Consider the following 15,209-nt stretch of genomic DNA (forward strand, 5'->3'; position numbering starts at 1 on the left):
TGCCCTACAATAGGGGTGAGGAACCTTTTCTCTACCATGGGCCATACAAAATTGTCAGCTTAAAAACTTAAGCAGTGGGAGGTAGTTGTACCTAGATTTTAGCTCATTATCTCCTGAGGTTGCCTTAGCAAACAATTTCACAGGCCTACAGCCTTCCCCTTATTGGGGACGTCTTTTTTTCTGTATTTCTGAGTCATCCTTTCCCAAGGGTTCCCAGCTTGTTCTCCCAAGCGTTTTGTGATTCTCCCTAGTCTGAATTCTTTCCCTCATTTCTTTCCCTCATTTCACATTTAGCACGCAACATGGCTATGGAGCCTTTCTTGGGTCTGCGTGCTTTTCCCCCCTCAAGGGCAGGAACTATGTTTTCTCCTCTTGGTATCTCCGGCATCTGGGCCATTGCCTGGTTGTCGATGATGCTGATGGGTAAGCAGCAGGAATGTAGTTTAAAGGGTCTGAGGCTGTCTCCGGTAGGGTAGTTGACAGGTACCATAAAATCCCAGGCAGGCAAGGGATGAAGTGCTCTGCTGCCTCTGATCTGGGCTAGAACTGGCCTTGTCCTAGGGGCAAACCTGAACTTATAGATGGGGGAGAGGAGGCAGTCCCCAGCCTTGCTGATCCCTTTTTCTGCCATCCCTTTTGCCTGTTGTCACTCCTTGTGGGGTCACAGAATGAGATTTTTGGAGATAATTTGTGCTCCAAAAATCCATTTGGAAATTGGGTGTTGGGAACTGTTATCACATTTTCCCATAAAAACAATGATGAACCTTTCAGGCTGGCTGAGAAAGGCGATTTCATCCAATAAAAGTCTATTTTCACACAAAAAAAGCAGGGAAGTGTATTTAAGTCTGTAGTAGAATACTATATGATCTGGACACCAGAAAAAACATTTCTATGATTTCAGTGTTCCCACCAGGGATGTCGTTCTTCATACAACCCAGCAGTGTCAGTGAGGACTTGGCTATTTTCAGGCTGAGAATGGTGGCTCTCCTGATCTGGAGGAGGTAAATGGAGGGCAATGCTGGGAATGGGCTGTAGAGTCAGGGGGTGAAAAGTAAATCCCTAGGGACTTTTCTCAGTAAGCCTTTTCTCTCTGTCCTTCATTAAAAAAATCATTTATCCATCCATCCATCCATCTATCCATTTATTTATTTGTTTATTTATTTATTCATTTATTTGTATTTTTCAGGAATAGTGAAGAGATGGGACAGACTCTAGTAATAATACCTGTGATATAGAATAATGGTGAATGAATTGAGGGAAGATCAGAAGTTATAGGGATTTGTCTTCCCTTCTCTCCTTCCTTCCCATCTTCCCCTTTATAAGTCTGGCTGGCCACCACAAACCCTATCCTAGAGAGACAGCTGGATTGGTTTCTCATGATTGGGTTGAGGGGTCCTAGAAGCAGCAGGGAAACTTTGGTGGAGAGGGGAAAGCAAAGGAAGTGAAGGAAATCCCTAGCTGAATACCTGGGAAGGGAGGAGAGTTCCTGAGTTACTAACTTGGTGCTGGGTTCCTGGGGGGTAGTTTGTATTTTTAAATTGGGGACTTTAAAATGTACCTTATTGTTAAGAGCATTGGATGACCATCAGTAGCAGGGTTCTTTTTTTTTTAAATTTTATTTTATTTAATAATAACTTTGTATTGACAGAATCCATGCCAGGGTAATTTTTTACAACATTATCCCTTGCACTCGCTTATGTTTCGTTTTTTCCCCTCCCTCCCTCCACCCCCCCCCAAGATGGCAAGCAGTCCTATATATGTTAAATATGTTGCAGTATATCCTAGATACAATACATATTTGCAGAACCGAACAGTTCTCTTGTTGCACAGGGAGAATTGGATTCAGAAGGTAAAAATAACTCAGGAAGAAAATCAAAAATGCAAATAGTTCACATTCGTTTCCCAGTATTCCTTCTCTGGGTGTAGCTGCTTCTGTCCATCATTTATCCATTGAAACTCAGGTAGGTCTCTTTGTCAGAGAAATCCACTTCCATCAGAATATGTCCTCATACAATATCGTTGTCGAAGTGTATAATGATCTCCAGGGTTCTTAACCTGAAATTTATAGATCCCTGCTAGGATCTTAGGCAGATCTTAGGGAGTCCGTGAACTTGGATGTGGGGAAAAAAAGATTACATCTTTATTTTCACTCAGGTTTAACTGAAATTGAGTATGTCCTTCAATTAAGAATTTTAAAAAATATGATTATGAGACGAGGTTCTTTGGCTTTATCACATTGCTTAAAGAGACCCAGGACACAAAAATAAGTTGAAAACTCTGTTTTACAACAAGCAAAATTTTCAGCTTTAGTTTTTTTTTAATATTTTATTTTATTTAACAATAATTTTATATTGACAGAATCCATGCCAGGGTAATTTTTTTACAACATTATCTCTTGCACTCGTTTCTGTTCCGATTTTTCCCCTCCCTCCCTCCACCCCCTCCCCTAGATGGCAAGCAGTTATGTTGCAGTATATCCTACATACAATATATGTGTGCAGAACCAAACAGTTCTCCTGTTGCACAGGGAGAATTGGATTCAGAAGGTATAAATAACCCGGGAAGAAAAACAAAAATGCAGATAGTTCACATTCATTTTCCATTGTTCTTTCTTTGGGTGTAGCTGCTTCTGTCCATTAAAAGGTTGCACTGGTACAATCTCCTACTGTTCCTTAACAGCCTTCTTTGATGCGTTTTTGTACTAGGGAGGTGATTCTGGGTCCTTAGAGGCTTTGGTCATGGAGCATAAGCTTTTAAAGGTAGATAGTAATAGTTATAGTAGCTAGCATCTATATAGTACTTTAATTATTAATTAAATGATTGATTAATTAATTTCAAATATCAAATATTAAATAGCAAACTTTAAAGTTTGCAAAGTGCTTTCTGCAAGCTATCTCATTTCATCCTTACAATAGGCCTGTGAGGTTTATGCTATTTTTTTTATTCCTATTTTACAGGTGAGGAAACTGAGGTTACAAGCAGTAAAATGAATGTCCGAGTCAGGAGTTGAACTCGGGACTTCTAATGCTTGATCCACTTCATCATGTTGCTTTCTACTAAGTTAGAACAGGACTGATGATGTCTGTTGTCCGAGGACCAGCCCGATTTTGTCTAGAGATGCTAATTCTAGGATAGCCTGTGATGATTCTCAAAGTTTTTCTATTAAGACAAAGATCTGTGCTGGTGGAAGGACTATTCATATGGCTGAAAGGTGGGTTTCTTTGGGAGGTTTGAAATGTCCAAATTGTCACTTTTTCCTTCAAGTTGAGACTGTTCTGCTGTTTTCCCTTCACTCAGATAAGAGACCATCTACATATATATTATAAATTATTATATTTATTTTATATTTTTATAATTATAAATATATTTATATTTATTACATAAAATATAAATATAAATATTCCACCCCTCATAGAGGAAGTTCCCATGAAAACCAAATAGAATGGCAAGAGGAGGGAGAGGAAGTTTATTCCATGGGGCTTAAGACTGCCACATCTCATTTGGGTAGCTATGGACAACCCCCCAAACAGTTAGCTGCATCCTTGTGTTTTCCACAGTGTGTGTGACCTCCAAACAGAAGCTAACTTAGAGTAGGGATCACTTCATTCTTTGTACTTGTAACCCCAGCCCCTAGCACAGTGCCTGGCACATGGGAGAAGCTTAGGAATACTTGATTGATTGATTGATCGGATGTGACAACTTTTGGAGTAAAGATTGTAGCAGGGTCCCAGAAGTCCTGCCTTTCCCTCTCCTGTTTGGATGAGGGCTGAATGGATGGCAACCTTTCCCCCGATCTTTATGCTGCGCCTGAGTTTTTATTAGGTCTGGTCTCATCCCTTTAAGACCCTGAGGCTGAGAGAATCCACGTTGCTCTACATTAACATAAACTAAGAAAAACAATCAATATTTGATCCTCAGGGACATAATCTGATTGGAAACGTGAAATTTACTTTGTTCCAAAGTCACTAAATGCAGAACTCTCTGCATTCTAATTTTTTTTTAAATTTATCATCAGGGACCCAAATTATCACATTAACAGAAAGTCACATAACATGAGAAGTAGAACAGGGAGACTGATCATGCAGATGGATGATCGCCCGATGGCTTTTGGGAAAACTCCTCTTGTGATCTCAGCTCCCCAGCTCCTGCTCCAGCTACGGTCTGAGCACCCCAAGAGCCCCAGTTTGCTTAGTCTTGAACCCAATGCAATTACTTCCCTGTGAACATCGATTGATCCAGAGCTTTCCACTTTTGGTTATCAGTTCCTGCCTAAACGAGAGGGATAAATAGCTTTTTTTCTCAGTTTCTGCCTCAGGATAAGATTCACTTGTTTTTTTTTTTTTTAAACGTGATCATTCATGCTGTTATTTGGATCCAACTAACCCTTGTTATCTGGACCCCTGCCTGCCTTTACGTGGTTGCCCTGCCTTATCTTGTTTGATTTCCTGGCTTCTAGACTTTTGTCTTGTTTCTAATAACAGGTACCTACAAGGTTCCTAATTGCTGTTCTGACTAATATTAATAAGACTTATACTCGTAATTATATTGCACTTTTAGGTTTGCAAAGCACTTTCTAAGTATTATCTCATTTGATTCTCACAACAACCTTGGGAGGTAATTGCCATTATTATTCCCATTTTACAGATGAGGAAAGTGGTTAAGTCATATAACTATTAAGTGCTTAGGCTACATTTGAAATCAGGTCTTCCTGGCTTCACATCCAGCATTCTATCCAGCGTGCCATCTAGCTTTCTACCTGGAAAGACTTCATGTAGGGAACCTTCCTTCTCCTTCTTGGAACCAATGATTAAATTTGAATTGGGTGGATCTGGTCACTGACTCACTCACTGATATTTGGAAAGGGAGGAGGATAACGTCCACAATGGCCCTGCGGGGTGTACACTATTTAGGAATTCATGTTGCAATGGACTTTGGCCAAAAACAACACAATCCTACCAGTTGTCTGATACACCATGGGACGATGGGCCGGATCATGAACAGCAGATGGAGCGGCCGTGTGCTTCCTGATCTTCCTTCCATAGGCTACTGAGGGTGAAACTGCCTGGTTTTCTCCACTCCCCCTGACTGCCCCCCGCCCCTGCTGCTATTTAGAAGAAATTATCTTCTGGGAGAATTAGACAGAAGACTTAGTGGAGCCATGAAAAATGGAGAGATTTCCCTGTGTAAGTGATCAACAACAATAATATCACATAATACTTTAAGGTTTGCAAAGCACTTTACAGATATCATCTCATTTCTCACAACAGTCCTGGTAGGAAGGTGCTATTATTATTTTTATATTACAGATGTGGAAACTGAGGCAGAAGTAAATGCATGTAGCTATTAAGTATCTAAGGTGGGATTTGAACCTGCAATCTTGATTCCAGGTCCAGTATTTTATCCATTGCACCACCTAGCTGCTTCCAGAAAAGCTACCATTTAAGGTCTGTAAAGCACTTTACAAATATTATCTCATTTATCCTGATAACAGCCCTGGGAGGTTAGTAAGTATCTGAGTCTGGATTTGACTGCAGTCATTCCTGATCTAAGTGTGATGCTCCATCCATGGCCCCACTTTGCTGTCTCTAATACTTGAACATGAAGTCAGAAGACCTGCATCCACTTCTTCCTTCTATCATGCCTTACTGGGAAAGTCCCTTTATTTCTCTGGGTTTCGACTTCTTTATCTGGTATAGCACTTGGGTTGCCTCCTCAAAAGTAATCCCTGAGAAAAATTTTCCCAGATTTGGTCAAAACTCAATCAATATTATAGTTTATGTGCCCTCCCCAAGATGTTTACTTTAATCAGGCAGAGATCATACTGGTTTAAAACAACAACAAAAACTATATGGCTTCTCCAGTCATATGAAAAAATGCTCTAATCACTATTGATTAGGGAAATGCAAATTAAAACAACTCTGATAGAAAACATACCTCTCAGAGTGGCTAAGATGAGAGGAAAAAATTTAGATAAATGTTGGAGGGAATGTGGGAAGACTGGGACACATACATTGTTAGTGGAGTTGTGAACTGATCCAACCATTCTGGAGAGCAGCTTGGAGCTATACCCAAAGGGTTATCAAACTGTAATGCTTTGACCCAGCAGTGTTACTACTGGGCTCATGTCCCAAAGAGACCTTAAAAAAGGCAAAATGACCCAAATGTGCAAAAATGCTTATAACAGCCCCTTTGTGTAGTGGCCAGAAACTGGAGACTGAGTGGATGTCCATCAGTTGGAGAATGGCTGAATAAATTGTGGTATATGAATGTTATGAAATATTATTGTTCTGTAAGGAATGACCAGCAGGATGAATACAGAGAGGCCTGGAGAGAGTTACATGAACTGATGCTGAGTGAAACGAGCAGGACCAGGAGATCATTTGTACATGGCAGCAACAAGATTATAACATGATCAATTCTGATGGACGTGACTCTCTTCAACAATGAGGTGATTCAGGTCAATTCCAATAGACTCGTGATGGAGACAGCCATCTGCATCCAGAAAGAGAATTATGGGGACTGACTGTGGATCACAACATAGTATTTTCACCTTTTTTTGTTATTTGTTTGCTTTTTGCTTTCTTTCTCCTTTTTTTTCTTTCTTGTTCTGATTTTCCCTGTGCAGCATGATAAATGTGGAAATTGCATATGTTTAACCTATATTGGAATGCTTGCTGTCTTGGGGAGGGGTGTAGAGGGAAGGGAGGGAGAAAAATTTGGAACACAAGGTTTTGCAAGAGTGAATGCTTTTTTCCCTTATGCTTTATTATTTTTTGAAATTTCTTTTTTTATTAACATTTTCAAAACATAAGCATAGGTAATTTTCAACACTCACTTGCAAAGATGAATGTTGAAAACTAATCTTGCATATATTTCTCTAATAAAAAGTTATTATAAAACAAAACAAAATGACATGGCTAATGTCGTAGCTAAGAAAGTGACAAGAAAGGATTCCCAGAACAAGCACATATAAAGTGTATTCTCTTCTTTATCACAAGTAGGGAAAGGGACACATATGGAAGAGCATGCACAAGCAGGGAACACGTATGCAGGGACACATGCTAGGTGGCCAGGGCATATGGATGGAAGGGATCTATAAAGGATGAGTTTGGCCAGAGCAAATATTAGGAACACAGATAGCCCGAGCACATGCATGAAGGAACACCTACAGGGACCTAGGAATATTGTATATGATGGAGGCAGCTCTCCCTTGTTCCCTAATGGTGCCATTTTGCTTCTCATAGGCTCAGATATCTGGATCTGGAAGAAGCTAGTCCAACCCCCTAATTTTACAAAAGAAAAAACATCCAGAGGATGAAGGAACTTGCTCAAATTCATTTAGAATGAGACTTTCTCTGTGGATCTCTTTATTCATTGGGAATGTGTTGTTCCTGCTCAGATAAGTGAGCTGCATTTTGCTACCATGTGCAGGCTTCTGTTCTTCAGGGCCATCTTGATATAGTTCATCTTTCATTTTTTGAAGAAAACCAATGACATCAAGGAGTTGTATCTTGGCTTGCGAATAAATTGGATTTAAATGAGACAGAGTTGTGCAAAGTCATCATCTTTAATCTCTCTTTCAGAGTCATAGAAGTCCAGTGAATGGACCAAGGTCATTTGGTGATGATGGGGGATGCAGTAGGTGACTTATGTATTCAGTCTCTCACTACTTCTCTATAGCATCGGCTTCAGCATCCTTTAAGGCCAATGGAACAAATTATTCTTTACTCAGTCCCCTAAGGGAAGTCTTCACATGCTCCCATCCTCTAGAACAATGATTCTCAAAGTCTGATTCAGAGCGTCCTAGGAATCTCTGAGATCCTTTCAGCGAGTCTACAAATTCATAATTAGTTTTTATTTTTAATGTGATCAATATCTATAACTATAAACCACATAAACAAAAACTCTTTGGACAGATCCTCAATCATTTTTAATAGGATAAAGATATTGAGAACAAAAGTTTGAGGACCCCTGCTAGAACAAAGCTCCTTAAACTGTGGGTTGCAAACCCATATGGAGTTGTGACAAATTTGGCAGTGGTAAAAAGTTTCTGAGTGCAGGGACCAAAATCAATCCTAAATCAAACGTGTAATGAATCTGAGGTGTCTGACAGAGCTTGCCCGTGTTGTATCATCTGAATTCTCTGCAGTCTTGATTCTGAATATATAACATATATAATATATAACATTCATGCTTGCATGAATGCTGCCAGAAACCCTCCAGCTCAGATTCAAGATGGGGTCACATAAAAATTTTCACGTTTAAAGAGGTTGTGAGGGGGGGAAAAACACATTTAAGAAGCCCTGCTCTAAAAGGTCCTATGCTAAGATTGTGTATTCTTCTTTCCTCGATCGGTCAGTGGTCCCAGACGACTATCTTTAGGGGGTCAGAAATTCCTTGTAAGCCTCATTACTTCTATAGTGGGGCTGTGTTCACATACAATATTGGGGTATCATAATGTGGTTTGAAGTCAAAGAAGACTTTAATTCTTGCTAGGAGGGGAAGCAGGAAATGGAGGGCAGAAGTTAACCATTCTGGTCTGCTCAGAGAAAAGGAATAGCAAACTAGAATTATATTTATTTGCTTCTTTAAATGTTGTTAGTCTAGGAAATGTACTTATCTAGTTCAAGCTAAACTACTGATTGCTGTTCATTAATGGGAAAAGGGGGACCCAAGCTTTATATACAAGGCTCAGCTCCTTTCCTATAAAATACCAGTTCCATAATGACCACATATAGAAAATAGCCAAGAAACCCATTTATCTTAACAGAAATCAGAGAAAATATACATAAGAGAATGTATTTATTTAAGGATCTCTCTCATTGGAAGAGAGGTAACTTAGCTGAAGAAAGCAGAGAGCATCCTAGATCTCACCCCTCTGAGGAAGGGGTAGTTCCCCAAAGTCGCTAATACGGTGAACCGGAGATGGGGATGTGATGGAGACTGCTGGCTCTTTCATGGTGGCTTCTTCCCAGAGCATTTTTCTTCAGTAATCTAAGGTAGGATTGGCCTTGTCCACATTTCTCCTGAAGCTGGAAGCCAGAAATACCCAAAGAGAGTGCTGAGCTGCAAGCAAATGGAGACCCGAAGAGAACAAACTTCTTTGTCCAACTTTGTCCATCCTCTCAAGCAGGCTCAGGGCATTGATTTTCACCAGTAAAAGTCCCATATCCATGGGCTTTTGGGAATCCTCATTGTGAGCCTGTCCTTGAAACATATTTTAAAATCTCTTCTCCAAAAGACTCTCAGAAAAAGATGACTCTGTGGCAGTTGGATTGATGGAAGCCACTTTACTTCCATGATCCTCTCTGACCGCTATGCACATGGAACCAGGGACCAGCATAAACTCTGGATGAGGCAGGAAGATTCTGCATCCCTGACTTTATTGTGCACATCAGCTGCCTTCTTGCTAACTTCAGACTTTGCTGAACTCCCTACGTGTGAAATATGAATAATAATCCTGGTAGTAGCTATTTCACAAGATTGGAGGAGGAGAGCCCTATCTATAAAGCTGTATTACATGCTATAGAGGGGAGCTATTGTTACTACTTTACATCCCTGGGCCAATCATGACTATAGAATCCTTGAATGACCATCTGATTCTTTTTTTTAAATTATTAAAGCTTTCTATTGACAAAACATATGCATGGGTAATTTTTTAGCACTGACCCTTGCAAAATCTTGTGTTCCAAATTTTCCCTTCTTTCTCCCCACTCCCTCCCCTAGATAGAAGGTAATCCAATACATGTTAAATATGTTAAAATATATGTTAAATCCAATCTATGTATACATATTTATACAGTTATCTTGCTGCACAAGAAAAATCAGATAAAAAAGGAAAAAAAAACCGAGAAAGAAAAGAAAATGCAAGCAAACAACAGAAAGAGTAAAAATGCTATGTTGTGGTCCACATTCTTCCCACAGTTCTGTCTCTGAATATAGATGGCTCTCTTCATCTCAAGATTATTGAAACTTGACCATCTGATTCTAAAAGGACCTTCACTACTGTAGGCAAGGTGCTGCAGGTTTCTGTCCCAGATAATTTGCTGTGGACATAGCAATCTGTCACCTACATTGTGCTGGGGAAACAAACTGATGTACCTAGCCTGGAGCTTCCTCCCCTTTCTCAGACTTTGAATAAGAGTTATCCTTATGTAATCCCTTCATGTGAGGGAATCTGGGTATGTACAGGGCACTTTTATTATACTGTGGTGACCTTTGTCTGGGAATTCTGCAAATATCTTGGATAATAAGATATAGCTCAAGCAAGTCCAAAATAAAGCTAGATGTTCCTTTTTTTTGTTTGGTGTGGGGGAGGATGAGTGTTGGACCTGTTATTTCACCTCCCCTTGAGAAAAAACTGTTCTGAAATGTGAGTGTATGTATGTATGTATGTATGAATACATACACACAAACATATATATCCAGTCTAGTCTCATGTAATTAGTAGGTGTATTCAACCATTTATATATTATATGTATACATATTTATATTTATATAAATTATATATATATATAAATCGGCCCTTTATATATAATTTCACATTAATTATGAAAGAAGAAATTAATGTGGTGAGGGGATGCTCTACACTTTGGGCCTGTCGCCTAGGAAATGACTTCCTTCCAGGTTATCATACTCTCTGTCGCCAAAATTATTTTCAATCAGAGACAATATTCAACAACCCTTCCTTATGCTAATGTCATCCCTAGAGCCTCATTTGTCCCTTAATTATTCACAATTTGGAGATTGGGAATTGGAGGGAGAGGAGGATGCCATTATTATTTTTCTCCATCATACAGATTATCCAGATATCCACATAAGTGATTATTTCTATCCATCTAAAAAATTACCCGGGGGAAGGGAGTAATTGCATTTGCCATGTTGCTTGGTTTCTCATTTAGGAAGCCGGTTATTTTTTACCTTTTCATTCTTCCCCTGTGGAAAATAAACCTGGGGTTCGGGATAGGTCTAGGAACATCTGTGTATCCCCTAATCAAAATCTCTCCATTCACCTCTCATCTACTTAGCCCCTTTCCCCCTTCCCTTCACAGCCCTCAATCAAAGGCCTCTGGGCAAAGCCTTATGATCTTAGTAAATAGTTTAATTGGATTAGGCAAAAACGTAATAAAAACATAGCCAGCAGACACAGGTATTTCAGAAATGGCAACCATCTCGGCTCTTTTCACCCCACCCCACTGGAACTGGCTCCCATTTCAGACCTGGAATAAAAAGACTGTCCAGGTGTTGAGGGAACAATCCCAACTCCCGCTGGTACAGAGTGGGTGGATTTGAAACGCTCACATAACTCACTGATTAATTTTGAGAAATTTGGTCCTGCCCGATTGTCTCTACCCACCGACTGTTGCCTCATCTGAATGGGACCCCGCTTGCTTACTGAGATGGGGATTTTCTTCATTAGGTAGAGAGAAAGTCTCTATTTCTGACCTTCACCTTCAAAAATTATCCAGAAATGTCCATACATTGATCGTGACCCTTTGGGAAAAATCTGAGAGCTTTCCTTCCTCAAAGCCTTCTGGGAGATGTAGTGTAAGGGAAAAGATTAAAAGTCCCCCCAAATAGACTATTATATATAAATGATCCTACAACCTACAGGCAACAATAAGAGGCTGGTTCAGGCAAGTTTTCTCACTCTTAAAGCCAGAACCTGAGTTGCTAGGAGCACATTTCTAAGAGAAATAAGGAGTGGGCAATCGTTCGGTCCCCTGTTTCTACAGAAAGAAGAATAACTGAACTCTAATTCAACATACTCATTTAATGAAATTATTTCACTGGGAACACATCATTCAACTAGAACAGAAGGAGAAAAATTTGAAGATAATTGCATATTGCAAAGAATTCTGGACTTGGATACCTCTTTAGGTGCAAGATGAAGTCTGTTTGCATTGGCTCACAGACTTGATCACACCCTCTGTGGCTGTATAATGCCATCATGCTTTTTGGAATTACATGTGCAGGAGTTAGGAGAGAGTACCTCAATTAAACCTCCTGGGAATGAATCACTCAGGGGCAGAGAGAGCATCTCAGTCTCTTCTCTCTCTGTTTCATGAGTTACAGCAATAGAAAGATATCCCTCAATCCCTTATAACTAATTCTAAAGCCCTGAGAGGATGTAGTAGCCATGTCCTAGAGACCTGATTCCTGAATTGGGAAAGTGTCTCTAGATCATGTACTACATTGGGATATCAAGATAAAAAAAACGAGTTCCTGTCCTTAAGAAACTTTAAACATAATAAGGATTAATTTTAGAAGATGTTCAAAGGTAGATGATAGACTTAAAGTTTTCTCTTTGGATCTTTCTCAGTTGATACGTGCTATGCTTTTGTGTGGGCAAATGAAAGAAAGGATTTACAGGAGCTCTTTGTTATCTTTTGCTACACATGCTCTTTAAACTTGAGTTTATTTTTTCCTGGACTCTATATATTGGTGAAAGAGCATGTCACAGACTTTTTTTGGGTAAGAATATGTTGTAAACTGCTCTTACTATAGAAATCCTTAGGAAGTAAATCTTTATAAAAGCTCTAATTGTGTCTGGCTGACTAATTGACATTAAATGATAATCATCAGGGAAGCTCCCTGATGGGGACTCCTGAGTTAGAACAATAGAAAGATTATAACTAATTCTAAAACCCTGAGAAGTCTTAGGCAGTTAAATAGCCTAGTAGAAAGTGCTGGACCTGAAGTTAGGAAGCCTTGAGTTTGAATCCTGTCATCTTTGTTACCCTGGGGAAGTCATATAAAAATACTTCTTACTTTATTGTTATGAGTATAAAATATTTGCAAGGCACTTTGTAAATCTCAAAGTATTCTATAAATGCTAGCTATTGCTATTATTATTAATCAAAACATACCAATTTAAGCATCATTGCATTCATAAAAAAGCACCTGATTGCCATTTCAAATGGATTTTATACACCTACATATAATCACTGAAGAGCCTTTATTCAACTGTATTAAGATTTTATTGAATACATTAACTAATGTCTTAGACAATGCAACCATTTGGAAGTCCCTTTCTCCAAAATTAGTTTTGAGGATGAGAAGTAGTGGATATCTATACTTTGTTTTCAGGCATCTTGACTCTACCCATGTGGACATGTTATGTTCTTAGGTAATGAGCCTTTAACTACATAATATTTCCTAAGCTAAGATATCCTTCCTGGGTCTCAACTTCCTCATTTATAAAATAGTACTTTTAGACTATAAGATCCCTACAGAATACAAATCAGATGACTCATATCTATGTTTTTCATATTTTTGTATTTACATATATTGTAGATATTCCTACATATTCTTTTTTCTATTTCAAATTTCTTGTGATCTGATTATAAAAGTCATAGACTGTGATTTTGATGGATATGTAGACAATAAAACTATCACAACTAGTAAATGTCTGTTAGATGGTGCAGAGAATAAAGTCAGGAAAACACATTTTTCCTGAATTCAGATCCAGTCTCAGACACTTACAAGTTTGTGACCCTGGACAAGTCATATAACTTGTTTGCCTCAGTTTCCTCATCTGTAAAATGAGCTGGAGAAGGAAATGAGAAACTATTCCAGTCTCTCTACCAAGAAAATCCCAAATAAGTTCACACAAAGAGTCAGGCCTAATTGAAATGATTGAAAAATACAGAGATACAAACCATGTCCTAATGCTAAAAAAAGCTCACAGTCTGGGGCATCAGGAGGTATCCATGAAAAGATAACGGGATGGGGAAGAGGAAGAAATTCTAGTTGAAGAGGAAAAAGCTCTAGATGTGGATTTAGGAGAGTTTGTGGCTGTAGACAAGTCACAATTACTCTTTCCGCTTCAGTTTTTTCATCTGCGAAATACTGGTGCTGGACCGGTGTGATCTCTGATGTTCCTTCTACCTCTGCATCTAAAACTGGAGTTTTATTTATTTATTTATTTTATAAAAGCTTTTTATTTTCAAAACATATGCATGGACAATTTTTCAACATTGACCCTTATAAAATCTTGTGTTCCAGTTTTTCCCACTCTTCCCCCCAACCTCGCTCTCAGATGGCAAGTAATCCAACATATGTTAAACATGGTAAAATATACGTAAATTCAATATATGCATACATATTTATACAATTATCTTGCTGCATAAGAAGAATCAGATCAAAAAGGAAAAAAATGAGAAAGAAAATAAAATGCAAGCAAACAACAACAAAAAAGGGTGAAAATGCTATGTTGTGATCCACACTCAGTTCCCACAAGATCATTGGAACTGGTCTGAATCATCTTATTGTTGAAAAGAACCACATGCATCAGAACTGATCATTGTATGATCTTGTTGTTGAAGTATATAATAATCTCCTGGTACTGCTCATTTCCCTCAGCATCAGTTCATATAAATCTCTCTAGGTCTCTCTAAAATCATCCTGCTGGTCATTTCTTACAGAAAGAACAATAATATTCCATAACATTCACATATCATTATTTGTTCAGCCATTCTCCAACTGATGGTTTTCATTCAGTTTCCAGTAAAACTGGAGTTTTTGGAAGGAGAATTAGAGGAATAATTATTAATCAGTCCTGGAGAGAGAACAAAATGGAAATCAGCTCTCCATCATCCCCCCCCCCTTTCTCCTGCCTGTAAGGAGGATGGATGGGCAGTGTCTTAGGCTTTCAGTCGCCTGCCTCTCACACTAACTCCATCCGCCAGGCTGCTCACTACTTCATGAGGATACAGATCAGTTTTGGCTCCGTGAAAGTAATGGAACAGAGAACCGGCCGTCCATCTACATTCAGGCAGGAGGGGATCCTAGAGTTAGACACCAAAGAGCTCTCCATCTTCCTCCCAAGTAACACTCAAAAGCTGGATAGGGAGTAGTTTTTTCCTCCTCCTCCCTCCCCCACTCATGTTCAATCTAAAAGAATGCATGGGAACAAAGACGCATAAATTGCTGGTGATGAAAGAAATTTGTTCAGGGTCTAGGGCACACTGAAGATATTATTTATCTTCATATAGTATAAAGATTACCCCTGTCGGACTGCCAAGGTCAGTGAGTTTGTCTCCTGGTAACAGTTTGATAAATTTGAGCTGAATTAGTTGAAATTGCTCTGGGGCACACAGTTTCCTTTGCATTAAAAAGTAGGAGAAATTTTCTAGAGTCTTGTTTTTATTTAATTGTACCACCCTCATTAACAACCACTTTTCTGTAGAGAGGAAAGACTGAGTAGA

Source organism: Antechinus flavipes, chromosome 5 (genome assembly GCF_016432865.1).
Source record: "Antechinus flavipes isolate AdamAnt ecotype Samford, QLD, Australia chromosome 5, AdamAnt_v2, whole genome shotgun sequence".
NCBI classification, from domain to species: domain Eukaryota; kingdom Metazoa; phylum Chordata; class Mammalia; order Dasyuromorphia; family Dasyuridae; genus Antechinus; species Antechinus flavipes.